Source organism: Acinonyx jubatus, chromosome C2 (genome assembly GCF_027475565.1).
Source record: "Acinonyx jubatus isolate Ajub_Pintada_27869175 chromosome C2, VMU_Ajub_asm_v1.0, whole genome shotgun sequence".
Lineage (NCBI taxonomy): Eukaryota > Metazoa > Chordata > Mammalia > Carnivora > Felidae > Acinonyx > Acinonyx jubatus.
The window spans coordinates 3,109,085-3,115,402 of NC_069384.1; the positions used below are offsets into that span (position 1 = coordinate 3,109,085).

Here is a 6,318-nt window from a genome sequence, read left to right on the forward strand (position 1 = left end):
GGCAGCGTGGAGGCCTGCTTGGGATCTCTTTCTCCGTCTCTCTCTGACCCTCCCCTTCTCTCTCTCTCTCTCAAAATAAATAAACTTAAAAAAAAATGGCTGATTTCTGGAGTGCCTGGGTGGCTCCTCAGTTGAACGTCTGACTTTGGCTCAGGTCATGATTTCACGGTTCATGAATTCGAGCCCCACATCAGGCTCTGTGCTGACAGCACAGAGCCTGCTTCAGATTTTCTCTCTTCCTTCTTGCTCTGCCCCTACCCTGCTTGGGCACACACGCACTCTCTAAATAAATAAATAAACTTTAGAATAAGTAAATAAATGAATAAATGGCTGATTTGTAAAAAAAAAAAAAATCATGAAACTCCAAAGACAACTTAGGGAAGATCTTAATGACTGGAATCTGACCATGGTGTCTCACATATGACACCAAAAGCACGAGCAACAAAAGAAAAAACACGTGTGTATAAATTGCAGCTTATCAAAACAGCACACTATCAAGAAAGTGAAAAGACACCCCACTTAATGGGAGGAAATATTTGCAAACCCTGACAAGGGCCCCAGAATATGTAAAGAACTCTTAACAACAAAAGACAACCCAGTTTAAAAGGGGGCAAAGGATGGGGTGCCTGGGTGGCTCAGTCGGTTAAGTGTCCGACTTCAGCTCAGGTCAGGATCTCATGGTTCGTAAGTTCAAGCCCCCCGTCAGGCTCTGTGCTGGCAGCTCAGAGCCTGGAGCCTGCTTCAGATTCTGTCTCCCCTCTCTCTGCCCCTCCCCTACTCATGCTCTAATAATAAACGTTTAAAAAAATTTTTTAATTAAAAAAAAGGGGGGCAAAGGATGCCAATAGACATTTCTCCAAGGAAGATGCACAAGTGACCAATAAGGGCTTCTGCCTGTGGTGATATGAATGATCTAGAATCGACTGGTGACAGCAGCTCTGTGAATGTACCAAAAGTCACCAAACCGTACGTTTTCAATGGGTGATGACACAGTATTTGAATTGTGTCAATAAAACTTACAAATAAAAAGTTACTGGAACAATACATAGCATTTATTTTAATCGTTTAGATACCGTACCCTAACCTCACGCGGCTATGGCGGAGGCGGACTGCCCAAGACATGTGAAACTGGCCAAGTTTATTTTTTTTTAATTTTTAAAAATATTTTTATTTATTTTTGAGACAGGGGAGAGGCAGAGAAAGAGAGGGAGACACAGAATCTGAAGCAGGCTCCAGGCTCTGAGCTGTCAGCACAGAGCCTGATGCAGGGCTCGAACTCACGGAGTGTGAGATCATGACCTAAGCCAAAGTCGGATGCTCAACCGACTGAGCCACCCAGGCGCCCCTGGCCAAGTTTATTGAAAAAGCGGCTGCTTCTGTGTGAGCTCTTCCAAAATGCATGTCAGCCCCGGTGCACATGTTAGCTCACGCGTGTCGAAGGCAGTTCACATGACCAAATCGAGCTGTAAATTTAAGCCTTTTGGACCATCTTGTACAATCAGCGCTGAATTACAAAATGATTACAAAATTTGAAAAAAGAAAGTACTGTCAAAAATGAAATTAAACAGGTATCATCTGAAGTTCATGACTCAAGGCAAAGAAGTGCAGGGTATTATCCACATTGTGGAGATGCACACCATAAACAAACTCACATTTGGCTCTGAGACCTGGAACTGGGGGTGGGGAGAGGGAGACGCCGCTTCTGCCGCTGCCCTTTGCTTTGTCATCCTGGCGGGACATTTTCTCCCCGCCGCCCGGCAGGTGCCTAGAAGTCCCCGCCCCTTCCGTCCTGAATCTCCCGGAAGTGCTCACACCTTCCCTGGCGGGCCGTCACCTGCCTCTTCCTGAGCTGCGAACCCTTCTGATGTCTCCTGGCCCTGCGGGACCCGGGAGCTTCCGCGGCGAACGCCCCCTCCGCGGACACCTATTCTCTCCCATTCTGGAAGTCTGAGGTCAAGGGTGTGGGCAGGGCTGGTTCCTCCGGAGCCTGTCTCCTGGGCGTGCAGACGCCGCCTTCTCCCCGTGTGAGCGCAGCCCTTTGTCTCTCCCGCTTCTTAGAAGGACACCAGTCGGATTGGGTTCAGGCCTGCCATAGACTGAATGTTCGTGTTTCCCCCCCACCCCTGTCCCCCAAAAACCGTGTATGTTGAACCCCACCGCGAGGGTATTAGGAGGTGACGGGACGCGTGCCCTCAGAAGAAGAGACACAAAACAGCGTGTTCCCTACCCGCCCCCCACCATGTGCGGGGGGCAGGAAAAGATCTCCCACCAGGCCTGGGCCTTATCTTGGGCCTCCGGCCTCCAGAACTATGAGACGTAAATGCGTGTGGTTTGAGCCAGGGCCCCCTTCTTAAAGGAAACGATTTCTCTGACACTGGATCAAATGGGAAGAAAGGTTTCTTGTTTTTAATATTCAGTAATCTCTATGCCGAACATGGGGCTTGAACTCCCACTCGCCAGACCCCAAGATCAAGAGTCTCTCTACCGACTGAGCCAGCCAGACGCCCTGGTAAGGAGGACTGTTCCTTCCAGACTCTTGCAGTGGGCATATTTCAGTAAGGAGAGAGTTGGGCCCGGTTGCAAATACAAGGACGGCTGGGGGCTGACAGCCAGGGAACAGGGGGTGTCAGTGCTGGGGCATCAGGGCTTGGGGAGATGCTTGCTGGAGGCAGACCAAGGACTTGCACGCGGGGGGAGTGATTACCTGCGGGGAGGGGAGGTGTCTGTCTATAAACTGACTTAGCAGATTCCTGCTAAAACCTGCCTAGGCAGGCCCAAGCCAGGGGGCGGGGGGCTAGTGGAGAGGAGGCCCAGAGGAGCCTGACCAAAGGTTGGGCCCCCTAATGGCCTCATTTTTGCTTCGTCACCTTGTTAAAGACTACCTGCAAACACAGTTACGTTCTTAGGTACGGGGGTTGGGACCTCAGCAGAAGAATTTGGGGAGGGTACTGTTCAGCCTGCAAAAGGAGCCCCTGGAGAAATGTCCCATCCCAGGGCTGGGGCGAAGACTCATCATGGGCCCGAAACGCCTCGTGGGACAGAAAATAGAGGCGATGAAAGGCACAACGGGGAAACGACGAAAAGACACAGGGTCCAGCTTGATTCCTGATCTGGGGCCATTTCAGCATCAAAGCAATGATAGTGAAAGACGAATAGCTTTGTGTGACAAGGCGAGGCTTCCCGAGTCCACCACCATTTCCTACCTCAGTAGCCACCCAGTCGGTGGCTCAACCTGGGGCTGCCAGGCGGGTGCCAGGGGAGCGGCAGCCAGGGAGGGGCACAGGGTCTCTCTGGAGTGACACAAATGTGAAAACTGAATTGTGGGGGGGGGCGGCTGTACGGCTCTGAACGCCAAATATTAGTGCTTGGGTACTAAAAACGATTGGCTGTGCGCTTTCCGTGGTAGAATGGACGCTTAAAAAAAAAATAGGGTCCGTGAATCCAAACTGGAACAAATACATGAACAGGCACATGATATGCCGTAGTGGAATGCCACACGACAGATGCAGGAAGAGTCAGGGGTTAGAATTGCCCCTTGGCAACCATTTTCATAGAAACCGATTCAGGCAGACTATGCAGGGAAGCTTAAATCGGAGAGTGCGGGTTTGAGAAGTTTACCGGGTGTTTCCAAAGTATCTCCGCAGGGATTCTTACTAGCTGTGAAGGGGAAAAACCATTCGTTTAGAGTGGAGAATGCGAAGTGCATGTGGCCAGATGGGACACGCAGGCACCCACTCCGTCAGTCATGTCACTCACATCACTCGCTCTTGTCACTCCAGCGCCTTCCAGCAGGAGGCACCCCCCCCAACCCCCACTGGGGCCAATCCTGAGGAAACAACGTCTCCCGAACCAGGGACATTCTATAAAACGTCTGGCCTGCACACTTCAAAGACACCCACGTCTCAGTCCCACAAATGGCTCTAGGGCACGGCCACTGGGTGCGGCGAGGTCCGGGATTTTGCTGTGACAGGCAAACCGAGTGAGGTCTGTTGATCAGGTCATGGATTTGTATCAATGGTAAGGTTTTTTTTGGTTTTTGTTTTGTGGTTTTTGGTTGGTTGGTTGGTTTGGTTGTTTTTTAAAGACTTAATTTTTTTAGGGGTGCCTGGGTGGTTCAGTCGTCGGTTGAGCATCCAACTTCGGCTCAGGTCATGATCTTGTGGTTCGTGAGTTCAGGCCCCACCTCAGGCTTACTGCTGTCAGCACAGAGCCTGCTTCCTGCTTCCGATCCTCTGTCCCCCCCCCCCCCGCCCCTCCCCTGCCTGCACTCTCTCTCTCAAAAATAAACATTTAAAAAAAACACTCAACATTCTAAAAAGACAATTTTTTTAAAGCAGTTTTAGCTTAACGTCTTGATTTTGGCAGTTGTACTATGGTTATGGAAAACAGTTCTTTGTTTTTCAGAAATAGACACTGAAGTCGCCAGGGGTAACGGGAAACTGTCTGCAGCTTAATCGTAACCATTCAGAAAAACCAGACAGTTAGATGATAGATAAGTGGCACAGACTTAGATTCATATTAGAGAGAGACAGGGACAGAGACAGAAGTATGAAGAAAATACAATAAAAGTTTAATATTTGGGGGCACCCGACTGGCTCAGTTGGTAGAGCGGGCAACTCTTTTTTTTTTTTTTTTTTAGTTAAGTTTATTTATTGGCGGGGGAGGGGCAGAGAGAGAGGAAGAGAGAGAATCCCAAGCAGACTCCCTGCCGTCAGCGCAGAGCCCGATGTAGGGCTCCACCTCACGAACCATGAGATCATGACCTGAGCCAAAATCAAGCCAGACTCTCAACCAACTCTTAATCTTGGGGTCGTGAGTTCAAGCCCCATGTTGGGTGTAGAGATTATTTAAAAATAAATTTTTTTAAAAAAAGTTAAAATTTTGAAAATCTGAATGAAGGGCATCTGGGAATATTCTTGCCACTTTTCTGACAGTCTAAAATTATGTTAAAATTTAAAAAAATGTTTTTAATTAACTCTTTTTAATGTTTATTCTTTGAGAGAGAGAAAGAGAGAGAATGAGCAGGGAAGGGGCAGAGAGAGGGAGACATAGAATCCAAAGCAGGCTCCAGGCTCCAATCTGTCAGCACAGAGCCCGTCGCGGGGCTCGAACCCACGAAATGCAAGATCATGACCTGAGCTGAAGTCGGACGCTCAACCGACTGAGCCACCCAGAGGCCCACCCCCCAAAATTTTTAGTACTTGGACCTCATAGCAAATTACCACAAACTCAGATGGCTTAAAACAACACAAATTTCTTGTCTCTCACTCCTGGAGGCTAGAAGTCTGAAATCAAGGTGCCCGAAAGCCCACGCTCTCTCTGCAGGCTCTGGGGGAGGGTCCTTCCTGCGGCCTCCAGCTCCTGGGGGCTGCGCGGTCCCTCATCTTGTGCCAGAATGACTTTAATCTCTGCCTCTGTCTTCACAGAGCCTTCTGTCTGTGAATGTGCCCAAATTTGTCTCTTCTTACAAGGACACGGGTCATATTGGATTTAGCACGGCCCCTTCTCCTTACCCAGTACAACCTCTTAAGTTGGTTATATACTCAGAGAGGCTATTTCCAAATAAGATCATAGTTACAGATTGCAGGCGTTAATAAAAGTTGAATGTTTGGGAATCTGGGTGAGTATCTGGGAATTCTTCTATTCTTGGCACTTTTATGACAGTCAGAAATTATGCCAAGATAAAATAATTCAGAGCATGATCAAAAACTCCCTAGTTTGAAACCTTCCGAGGGCCCTGCAGCACGAGGCAGTAAGTTGCAGCAGAAAGTTCCGTCCTGGCCGGCCTGCAAGCCCTGGGACTCCGCCTCCCCTTCCCCCCTCTGGCCACTCCTGTCCCTCGCTCTGGCCACTGCCCTTTCCTCCAGTTTTTCTCACCCCTGACTTGTTCCTGCCCCAGGCATTTGCAGTGGTTGTTTTCAGCCCAGAACATTCCTCCTTGAGAATAAGATGTGGCTCCTCAGGTCAAATGTCACCTGTCCAGAGAGACTCGACCCCCTGACCTAATGCTAGCTCCTGTTCCCGTCTTTATCCGTCTTCACATTTGTTCTCACTAGTGGAAATCCTATCACAAAATGATGTCTCGTTGAGCCCCCTCCCCTAGAATAGAAACCCTCCAGGGACAGAGGCCCTATTGGAGTTTCCGGTTTTTTCCAGAGCCTGGCACAAAGGCCCGCCTGTGGCCGGGGACGGCCAAATCATTGCTGGATGAAGCGAACCCGCAAGGTGCTGGGCAGAGCCACTGATGGTTCCACATCTGTCCACACCTGGTAACACGGTTGCGACCTGTCAGTCACAGTCACTACAGGCGGGGAGAAG

General features: G+C 49.6%; 1 long non-coding RNA gene across 1 annotated transcript; it reads left to right on the forward strand.

The window, feature by feature from the left end:
• Positions 1-1,438: 1,438 nt before the first annotated feature.
• On the forward strand, positions 1,439-6,154 carry LOC128315092 (uncharacterized). The gene is made up of 3 exons (XR_008297498.1): positions 1,439-2,509; positions 3,780-4,017; positions 4,100-6,154. It is a non-coding gene; the product is annotated as an uncharacterized LOC128315092 (long non-coding RNA).
• The last annotated feature ends 164 nt before the right edge of the window (positions 6,155-6,318 follow it).